We start from the raw sequence: 12,213 nt of genomic DNA on the forward strand, positions 1-12,213 counted from the left end.
AGAGGAAGATCATTGATGGAATCTCATTTATTTGTTTTCACTGGTGCACCAATTATAACTTATGAGTTATGATTGTGAATACAATAAATAATGATATATGATATTTTGAGACTATATCAAATGTGATTTATATGATCTAGGGTATTGCATACTTTATGATCTACTAGCAGGTTTAGTTCGACGAGAGGTTATTCCTAACAGATGTATAGCACTTAGCTCTCACAGTATGCTGGTCGCACGGTCTATTTCCATGTATGAATGATTGAGGAGAAGGGAATATATTTCTCAAATAAGATGAGCACTCCCTTTATGTGTAAGTGGGAGATGTAGGAAAATTGGGTCCACCCATAAAGCGGTGCTTTAAGACCCAATAGGGTTATTAGTTAACCCTAATATTCTCTATATAAGCACACTTACTGTGTGTCACGACCCAAAATCCAAAAAGGCCGTGATGGCGCCGGACACCACTGTCAAGCAAGCCAACCATAATCAATTAACTTAATTACCCATTTTAGTATTTTTAAAATAAAAATTTCTTCAATGAAATAGTAAAGATAAAACTCATAGAGTAAATGATAAATATTTTTAGCAACTAAATTTCTAAACAATTCACAACCATTCCCAAAACCCGGTGTCATAAAAGCATGAGCATTTACTAGGGAATTAAAATAAAATACAGCATCTGTCCAGAATACAAATTAGACAGGAAAATATAATAACTCTGAAGGAGACTCTGTTAGCTGCGGATCGTAATATAGAATGCTAGCTCACCTATGTCCCCACAATTATTAACCACACATATGCGCCCACAAGATCGCTATATATATATATATATATATATATATATATATATATATATATATATATATATATATATATATATATATATATATATATATATCTACCTGCACAATAAAATGTGTAGCAAGTGCAGTATGAGTACGAAAATAATGTGTACACAGTAAGTATCAAGCCTAATCTCGAAGTGGTAGAGTCGAGATAGCCGACTTTGACACTCACTATGGGTCAATAATAATAATTGAAATAAAACTAGAATATCTAAATCAGCATAATTCACAGAATTTACAATAATTTATTTAACCAGCAGAAATAATCAAATTCTTTCAAATGCAACAACTCTCAATATATTAATTAAATTCCTTCAATTCAAATAATTTTTAGTTTTTCAATTAATCTCATTTACAGGAATAACAATTAATTCCTTAACAAGCAGGAATAATAATTCATTATATTCCAAGGATTCTCCAATTTATCAATTAGCTTCTCAAGCTGAAATAAACTATTAAGGTATCGTGTAATTATTATTATTAAGCACGATTTCTGCCGAGGTCGTTCGGCCCGATCCTGAGTGTCGTGTACACTGCCGAGGGACGTGCGGCACGATCCATAGATGCATCTATCCTGCCGAGGCGTTCGGCCCGCTCCACAAGAAAGGAGGACATTTTTCTTATGTATCTCCGGGAATGAGAGTATGTTTATTATAAGATACATTCGAGAGGATGGACAATTTCTTTTAAAAATTTATTTAATCTAAATAAAAATTAAGCATATGAAAATTTCAACTTTTACTACCTTTCATAACAATTCACAATATACACATCAAATAATTTAATTAATAAAGAATACAATTTACATAAGTAATTCATGCTTTGAGTCCTAAACTACCCGGACTTTAGCATTAATAGTAGCTACGCACGGACTCTCGTCACCTCGTACGTACGTAGCCCCCGCAATTAGCAATAATTATTTAATTTAATCCCTATGGGATAATTTCTCCCTCACAAGATTAGACAAGATACTTACCTCGTCTCAAAGTCCACTTTTCGATTACCACGTCGCGTTTAATTCTCGATTCGACGCCGAAAAATCCGAAACTATCCAAATATTATATAAAATAATTAATATATGCTAAATAATTCAAAATTTATCTATTAAATAAATTACCTTATCCAAAATAGTAAAATTTCTAAAATTCACCCCGGGCCTACATGCCCGGATTTCGAAAATTTCCGGAGGGAATCGTTACCCATAATCTCAAGAACTCAAATATATAATTTTTATCCAATTCCATAACCATTTCCGTGGTGAAAAATCAAAAATACCAATTTCTAAGTTTTTCTTCAAAACTCCAAATTTCTACAAATTTTTATGTCTAAATCCATATATAAATCATGTATTTAACTTGCAATAGGTGTAAATTAACTTACCTCCAAGTTGCTAGGTGAATGCTCCTCTCAAGAAGCTCCCAAGATCGTCCAAGAATGAAGAAATGAGCAAAAATACTCAAATCCCCGCTTTAAACACTCACTGCCCAGCGATTATCGCACCCGCGACAAAAATTTTTGCACCCGCGATAGATTTTTCGCACCTGCGGCTTCGCACCCACGATGGAGTTTTCGCACCCGCGATGGATTTTTCGTACTGTGGCTTCGCACCCGCGATAGATTTTTCGCATCCGTGATGAATTTTTCGCACCCGCGGCTTCGCACTCGCGATGGATTTTTCGCACCCGCGGCTTCGCACCCGCTATCACACCAGATATCAGCTGCCTCAACTCTTCTTCAAATTCCAAATTCGATCTGTTAACCACCCGTAATCCACCCGAGGCCCTCGAGACCTCAACCAAATATACCAACAAGTCCCAAAACACATTACGAACTTAGTTGAGCCTTAAAATCATATCAAACAACGTCAAATTCATGAATCGCACCCCATTACAAGCCTAATGAATTTTGAAACTTCAACTTCTACAATCGATGCCGAAACCTATCAAATCACGTCCGATTGTCTTCAAATTTTGCACACAAATCATAATTGATATAACGGAGCTATGAAAATTTCCAGAACTGAGTTCCGACTCCGGTATCAAAAAGTCAACTCCCCGGTCAAATTTCTAAATTTAAATTCTTGTTTTAGCCATTTCGAGCCTAATTTCACTACAGACTTTCAAATAAAATTCTGATCACGCTCCTAAGTCCAAAATCACCATACGAAACTGTTGGAATCATCAAAATTCTATTCTGGGGTCGTTTGCACATAATTTGACATCCGATCTCTATTTGAACTTAAATGTTTTAATTGTTTCATCTAAATTCCATATCTCGGGTTAGGGACCTCGGAATTTGATTTCGGGCATACACCCAAGTCTCAAATCACGATACGGACCTACCGAAACTGTCAAAATACTGATCCGAGTCCATTTGCTCAAAATGTTGACCAAAGTCAAACTTGGCCTTTTAAAGCCAACGTAAGGAACTAAGTATTTCGATTTCAACCCAAACACTTCCAAATCCCGAACCAACCATCCCCACAAGTCATAAATCATTTAAAGCACATATGAAAAGTTTTATTTAGGGGAACGGGGTTCTAAAAGTCAAAACGACCGGTTGAATCGTTACACTGTGTACAATAAAAAATATTCTCCGTAGTATTTTTCCATGCTCTCTTCTCCCAAATCAGACGAGGAGTTTAGACTGTGATGTATGAGGTTGCTCCGTCACAACGTGACAACCACCATCGACCGGTGATTCCAACCGTGATTCATCCATCTTCCGCTTCTACTTCACGAAGAACAAGTTTTCGTTTTACAATTTAAACGCTAATCTAATGTGTTTAGTTTATCGCATTATCCTTCATTTTTGTTTCCCATTACCAAAACTATTCTACTTTTTGCCCTCTCTTTCAAGCCTTAAACTCAGGAGACGTGTAAGCGGACCACCATGACTGAAGATGAGTGGGTAAAAGAGTCTATAATTGATGACATTGTAGTGGCAGAGTTACTGTTGTGTCTAAACCAGGTGGCGTCAATATATACGCCCAATTCAAAGCCACCGATACAGTGGAGTGTGCGACAGCGCCGTTCTAATCTCGTCTCAGTTAATACTAACAATCTGACTCTAATGGCTAGCCCCAGAACACCCTTGTCCTGGAGTGGCGCCACCTCCGTCAGCGGTGGAGGGGGAGGAAGCGCGATTGATGTTAGCTTCGCGGAGTCCAGTCGATCATCTTCTCTCCAAACAACCCCGCTACACGAGATCTAAGGCTTGTGCATTAAACACCTATGTATTATCTATATTTATTATTCTTGTTTTTACTTTTTGTAAATACTTTTTCCATGACATGGGAGAAGGAAATGGGAAGGGAAAGAGTGCCAGTGAAAATATTCATAAACTGTTAATTTTTCACCATTTCTTTCGTCACGAGCTAAACCAACCCATTATTGTGCGGCTTCGTTTCACAGTCGCACCTTTTAGTCCTCAAATGACTGAACAACCCCTTTGTTTAAAGGGAAATTGTGTCTTTTCAACATAAGTAGACTTTGTTGATAAATGGACCAATGAATTTTGGTGGTGTAATGTAGCAAATGAAGCTCTGGCTCACTGCCCCACTCCATTTGTCAAAATCAAAGGAGTAACTATTTTTGGGAGAAAGGGATATTTCTTTGATTCTAAAACAGTAGCATGTATTCTTGGAAAATAGGTCTACTTCAGTTTGGTATGGTGGTCTGGAAAGAAAATGTTTGGTTTAGTGGTGTTATTGGTTAATTAAGCACTACTCCTTTGTGTATAATTGGAGTCGTAAAAAGGGTGGATTAAAATGTTGATATTAGTAGTGCAAGTGGTGATTAACTTTCTTTCTTCAGTGTTAATTAGGTAGTTAAGTTTCATTTGTTAGTTATAACTAACTTACATTAGAGTAGAGTTAGTGTGACTAGAGTTAGCATTAGCTGTAACTACAGTTGAGGAGTAGAGTTAGTTTTATTCTTTTCTTCTATATATACTTGTACAGCTAAACTTGTCAGAATTAATTGAAGCATTACATTTCATTTCTCCTCTTCTAGAATATTCCGTCAGATTCACTCTAGCACTCTTCCTCTCTAGAGCTGACAGAGAACTTCAGTTCCACATCCATGGCAGAGCTCGATGATTAGCTGAATTTATCATGGTATTAGAGCCATACAGCCATTAGTGTGGTCTTATCATCTTCAATTTTGTTTTTCTCGAAGCTAATTTGGAAGATTACCAATGGTGACTCTCAATAACACGGAACCAGAGAAGTTAAGTCACAATCACCCACTCTTCCTGAATTCGAATGATAATCCAGGTACGATACCGATTTCACTACAACTGAGAGGGCTGGAAAATTACTCTGTATGGAGCCGGGCAATGAGAATTGCAATCCTAGGTCGAAACAAGCTAGGGTTTATTGATGGCACATGCAAAAGAAGAAATTATGGCACAAATCTAGTTGATCTCTGGGAACAGTATTGTCCTGGTTGATGAATTGTGTATCACCTGAATTGCTGAGTGGAATGGTATATTCCTCAAATGCTAGTGTAGTTTGGGATGATTTGAAAGAGCGATTTGATAAGGTGGACCGTTCTAGGATTTTTCATATCCACAAACAAATCGCTACTACTAGCCAAGGCACGAGCTCAATTTCAGCTTATTTCTCTAAATTAAGAGTACTTTGGGCAGAGTTTGATAGTTTGGAACCAATTCCTAGTTGTGATTGTGCTAAGTCTCGTGAATTTGTCCAGTTTATGGAGCGTCAAAAGCTTCTAAAATTCCTGATGGGACTTAATGAATCATATGAATAAGCTCGCAGTCAGCTTTTGATGATAGTGCTAGTGCCATCAGTGAACATGGCATATTCTATGCTGATGAAGCGTGAAAGCAAAACGACTATGTCAAATGCTTCTGCTAACATGGATAATGCTTAAATGACTACCTTGATGGCAAATAAAGCTGGAAATCAACAGAAAATGAGGAAGAACTAAAATCTCTTTTGTGACTTTTGTAAGATAAATGGGCATACTAAGGAAACATTGTATAAAATAGTGGGATATCCAAATGATCACAAGTTTAAGAAGAAGTACAACACTCAGGCATCAGCTAATCTTGCAACTGAGCAAACTGCACCTGCAACACTCACTTTCACTACCATTGCACCAACCTTCATACCAGAACAATACCAGCAAATTCTGCAAGTGCTAAATAGTAATACCACATAAGTTGTAGCTAATGCAGTAGAGCTGGAGTCAGGTAATATCACATCCTTAATGACCTTTATGAATCAAGGTGTTTGGATTGTAAATAGTGGAGCATCGAACCATATGACTCCAAAATTGGACCTACTGAGTAATCCAAGTCCTTTAGGCAGTAGTAGTTCAGTTCACCTGCCAAATAGATATTTAGCTAAGATCACCCACAGTGGATCCACTAACATATTCAAGGATCACAAAATTAGTGATGTACTTAATATTCCATATTTTAAATATAACCTACTGTCAGTTTCAAAACTTACTAAGGAATTGCAGTACATTGTTGGATTCTTTCCTGATCTATGTGTATTTCAGGGCCTCTACATTGGCAATGTATTGGGATTGGTATTGGCTATACATTCTTAGGGATTGCCTTCATAAGAGACAGTCATCTACACTAACTGTAAATACCACAGTTATGCAGACTTCAACACAGAATAAGCAGAGCTCAATAAATCTAGGAGTTTGGCACCAAAGGCTTGAACATCTACCTATGGAGGCCATTAAGAGAATTGGCAAGCTCAAGCAGCATTTTAAGAATGATAGTTCACAGGTTGTTTGTTTAGAATGTCATGTTTGTCAATTGGCTAGGCAAACTAAGTTGCCATTTCATGTTAGTACTAGCAGAGCACAGGCTCCTTTTTACCTTTTCATGCAGATGTATGGGGGCCTTACAGGGTGCCTACTCATGATAATAAAAGATTTTTTTCTCATAGTGGTTGATGACTTCTCTAGAATCACTTGGTTGTTTTTGATGAATGCCAAGGATGAGACTTATTGGTTGATGAAAAGGCTAACTTGTATGATCCACACATAGTTCAATTGTCATATTAAAACTATAAGAATAGACAATGGGTTAGAATTTATTAACTCAGAGATGAAACATTTTTTAGAATCACAAGGAATTGTTCACCAAACAACATATGTATACAGTCCACAACAAAATGGTATTGTTGAGAGGAGGCACAGATATACACTAGAAGTGGCAAGAGCCTTAAGGTTTCAAGCTGCAATCCCTCTAAAATTTTGGGGTGACTGTGTCCTTACAGTAGTGCACATCATAAACAGGTTGCCTTCCACAGTTTTAAAAAAAAATCTCTATATGAAAAGTTGTTTAACATTGAACCTTCTATAGATCACATGAGAGTCTTTGGATGTTTATGCTATGCTGTAAATGTAAGGAGACAAGACAAATTATCAGTCAGAGTATTGCCTCCCGTGTTTATGGGGTACTCACCCACCAAAAAAGGCTATAAACTATATGACATGCAGTCTCGGCAATTCATAGTTAGCAGGGATGTAGTCTTTAAGGAACATGTATTTCCTTTCAAGAAAATAAAGGTGTCATATGTCCCAACCTTTCCAGTACCTGAGCCAGCTGATTTATCAGATACTGCAGTAGAGTTATATCAAGATCGGGCAGTTGAACATATTGCAGTCCAAGACATTGATGCTATGCAGGGGTCTAATGCAGTTCCTAAGGTAACATAAGCTTTCTTTGATGCTTTTCCACTACTAGTCGATAAAGATGTTCATTCTTCTCCACAGTTACAACATGATTCTCCACCAACAGTTGATGCAGATAGTGATGATTCTCCACAATTACAAGTTGTGGGTGATGCATTACCCATTGTAGTCAAAACAACCACCCAGAACTACAGGTCCTCCAAAGTGGTTGCACGATTTTGTATCTACCTCTTGTGCATATCCCATGTCAAACTATCTGAGTTATGATAGTTTGCCACCTTCTTATGCTAAATGTCTCTCAGATCAATCATCTATAGTTGAACCCAAATACTATCATGAGGCTTCAAAGGATGAAAGGTAGGTAACTGCTATGTAACAAGAAGTTACAATATTGTACGAAAATAACACCTGGATGTTGTTGACTTGCCTGCTGGTAAGGCTCCCATAGCGTGCAAATGGGTGTATAAAGTGAAATACAAAGCTAATGGGGAGGTGGAGAGGTTTAAGGCTAGACTTGTAGCCAAAGGTTACAGTCCAAATGATGGCCTGGACTACAAGGAAACATTTTCCCCAGTGGCCAAGATGGTTACTGTTAGATCAGTCATAGCAGTAGAAGCTTCTAAGCATTAACACATTTACCAAATGAATGTGCATAGTGCTTTCCCACAAGGTGACTTATTTGAAGAAGTGTAAATGCAACTTCCACAAGGGTATAATATCAATGGGAGTCCAAGACCAAGGTGTGCGAGCTAAGGAAATCACTTTATGGTCTGAAGCAAGCCTCAAGGCAATGGAACTTGAAATTGACATAAGCTCTTAAAGATTTGGGATTTGTTCAAAGTCATTTTGATTACTCTTTGTTTACACAACAGAGAGGTTCAGCCTTGGTTATTATTTTGGTCTATGTAGATGACCTCTTAGTCACTGGTAATGATTCTCAACTTATTCAATCTGCCAAGATGAAAGATGTGGGGGAACTCAAATTCTTTTTGGGCATAGAATTTGCTCGTGGCAAGGCTGGAATTTTAATGAATCAGAGGAAATATGCTCTTGATTTGATTGTTGACTCTGGCCTAGGGGGAGCTAAACCAGTGTCTACCCCATTAGAGTGCAATCAAAGGTTGACCACAACAGAGTTTGATGAGGCTGTCTTATGCACTGATGATGCCATATGTGCAGGTGTTAAAGACTGTGTGTTACCTGATCCTGAACCTTATCAAAGGTTAGTAGGGAGACTACTATATCTAACTATGACTAGGCCTGATATAGCTTACGTTGTTCAAGTCCTAAGTCAGTTCATGCATAAACTAAAAAGGTCTCATATGGATGCAGCTATGAGGGTGATTAAGTATGTCAAAAATGCACCGGGATTAGGCCTATTGATGTCTTCACAGCAGACTGATAACTTGATAGCCTTCTGTGACTCAGATTGGGCTTCTTGCCCTCAGCCCAGGAATTCTATTACAAGTTATCTAGTTAAGTTTGGGAACTCTTTAGTCTCATGGAAATCTAAGAAGCAAAATACAATCTCTAGAAGCTCAGCTGAAGCAGAGTTCAGAAGTATGGCTTCCACAGTGGCAGAGGTTTCACGGTTAGTAGGGTTGTTCAAAGAGTTGGGGGTTCAAATTCAACTGCCCATTGCCTTGAATTGTGATAGTAAATCAGCCATTCAGATAGCTGCAAATCCTATTTTTTATGAGCGGACAAAACACATTGACATTGATTGCCATTTCGTAAGGGAGAAACTACAGCAGGATCTTATTCAAACTCACCATATCAACACCAAGGCTCAGTTGGCAGATATACTCACTAAAGGTCTAGGAAAGGTCCAACACTACTTTTTTCTTAGCAAGTTGGGGGTTGAAAACTTGTTCTTACCCGTCATCTTGAGAGGGAGTGTTGAGATTAGTAGTGCTAGTGGTGGTTAACTTTCTTTCTTCACTGTTAATTAGGTAGTTAAGTTTCATTTGTTAGTTATAACTAACTTACATTAGAGTAGAGTTAGTGTGATTAGAGTTAGCATTATCCTTAACTACAGTTGAGGAGTAGAGTTAGTTTTATTCTCTTCTTCTATATATACTTGTACAGCTACACTTGTTAGAACTAATTGAAGCATTACATTTCATTTCTCCTCTTCTAGAATATTCCGTCAGATTCACTGTAGCACTCTTCCTCTCTAGAGCTAACAGAGAACTTTAGCTCCACATCCATGGCAGAGCTCCATGGTTAGCTGAATTCATCATAAAGTTATTGAGTGCACTAGCCGCGGAGCTTGTTTAAAACTGTGGCCTCAGACATTAGAATCTAGCTAGATTCTCTAGAGTCTAGTCGAATTTTGTCGTGGCTACAGTTACGTACACCCACAATAAAAATGTCATTTGAAAAGAACCGAGAGCGAACATTCCGAGGCAAAGAACAATTGTTCCAAGTACTTATTTCTAAGCTAAGCTAAATGATAGGACTAGTGGTGACAAAATTATTAAAAGAAAATAGTTATCCACCTATATTATTCATTAAAAATGAGTTGGATAATGAACTTTTTAAAAACGGGTCAAATATGGATAAGAGTCGTATTATCCACTTAGAAAAGAGATAACCAATTAATAACCAATGGATAATTAATAGGTTTAACTTCTACATTTGTAAAGCCTCAAATTGGGGGTTCCTCAAGTTTAGAAGAACTGAAAATTCTCCCAAAAGTGATCGTATTCAAGAAGCCATGGATAATATGGTTAATCCCCTTTTTTTTATCCGTATTAAATATGAGTCGGGTCGGATAATTTATCCGCTTTTTAAATTGCCTGTTTTGACCTGTCCATATCCGATTCGATTCGACCCGTCCGTTTGTCACCCCTAACTAGGACTATGGGTAGGACAAATGTCAGTGACTGTAAGGTTTATTTTCTAGAATCATGAGTTGATTACGCTTGACTTATAGGCACACGGTACCGATGAGAGTACCCCTATCAAGAGGTCGATGAGGAAGAAGGTAAACATTTACTTTTATTAGTTGTACTTATAAGTTGCATGCGGGGGGAAGTGCACAGTTAGCCACTAATTAGAGATATTTTTATTTTTTAGTCATTATTTAAAATATATTTATTTTTTAGTAGTGCTTAATAATGTTTTACCCGTCCGGACGAAAATACCCATGTGCTAGACATGGGTGTTGTGTAAATATTAAGGACATGGTGTCCTTAACTTCATGAATGCTGTGTAAATATTAAGGACAAAGTGTCCTGTATTTGCACTTTTAGTTGTTAAACTTTAGGACATCAAGTCTTTAACTTCATACGTGCAGTGCAAATGTTAAGGACATGGCGTCCTTAGCTTCATGTGTACAGTGTAAACATTAAGGACATAATGTCCTTAGCTTGTGTTGTATCTTCTCTTGTTAAACTTTAGGATCTCATGTCCTTAACTTCACATGTGCAGTGTAAATGTTAAGGACATGGTGTCCTTAACTTTATGTGTGTAGTGTAAATGTTAAGGGCATAGTGTCCTTAACTTTATGAGTGTTGTGTAAATATTAAGGGTATGATGTTCTTAACTTCATAAATGTTGTGTAAATATTAAGGACAAAGTGTCCTGTATTTGTACCTTCCGTTGTTAAACTTTAGAACCGCATGTCATTAACTTTATATGTATACTGTAAATGTTAAGGACATGACATCCTTAACTTCACGTGTGCAGTGCAAATGTTAATGACACCATGTCCTTAATATTTATACAGACTCATGAAGAAAGGGTAAAAATATCTTTTCGTATTAATTTTAATAAAGTAGTGGCTATTTTTGCTCAACATTAAAAATATTGAATAAAAACTAAATATCATGTTAAAAAGTGACTATCACACGCCATATCTACGTTGCATGCAGGATGCAGTACATCTCAATTATAACACCTGATTCCTGATAAATTTTGTATAGTAGTTTTTAGGACCAATCACATCTTTATTTATTTTTTTACTATGAGTTGTCTCTATTCCGAAAAATAATGTCTGATTTCCAATATCCACGATTTACAAACCAGAACTTTTATCACTTAGTAGGATAAAACAATTCTTATGCTCTTAATTTTTTTTAGAGGGAATTACGTATAAATACAACTCACATGTATGTATTGTAATTAAGTGGCATATACTTAACTTTGCAAAGCTATAGCCCAAAACTAATAGGCTAAGATTCAACATCCAATTCCAATAGGTTCTTCAAATTACTATTCAATTTTTTTTTTTTTAAATTGCTCAAGTTTTTAATCTAATTTTTATGTCAGTAATTGTAACTTAAATATTAGTTCAACAAATCAAATCCATTAACGTGGTAGAAATTAGATTTTTAAGATAATCCATCATTATTGAATACACTTAAATAGGTGGATTTAAATTTTAAATATGATTTTTTGTGAAATTTAGAGTGGATATTGTTTAGACTTATTAGAATTAGTATAAGGAGGTTGTATACAAAATTTAAAGTCATTTAATGAAGATTTGGACTACTCCACCATTGTTGAACAAGCTTGAATAAGTGGGTTTAAATTTTAAATTTAGTTTTGTAAGAAATTTGGAGTGGGTGTTATTTACAGTTGTTAGAAATAGTATAAGGAGGTTGTATATAAAATTTGAAGTCATTTAATGTAGATTTGGATTGATTTTGAACAAGAATTACAACTGAAAATCGTGG

This window comes from Nicotiana tomentosiformis, chromosome 6 (genome assembly GCF_000390325.3).
Source record: "Nicotiana tomentosiformis chromosome 6, ASM39032v3, whole genome shotgun sequence".
NCBI classification, from domain to species: Eukaryota; Viridiplantae; Streptophyta; class Magnoliopsida; order Solanales; family Solanaceae; genus Nicotiana; species Nicotiana tomentosiformis.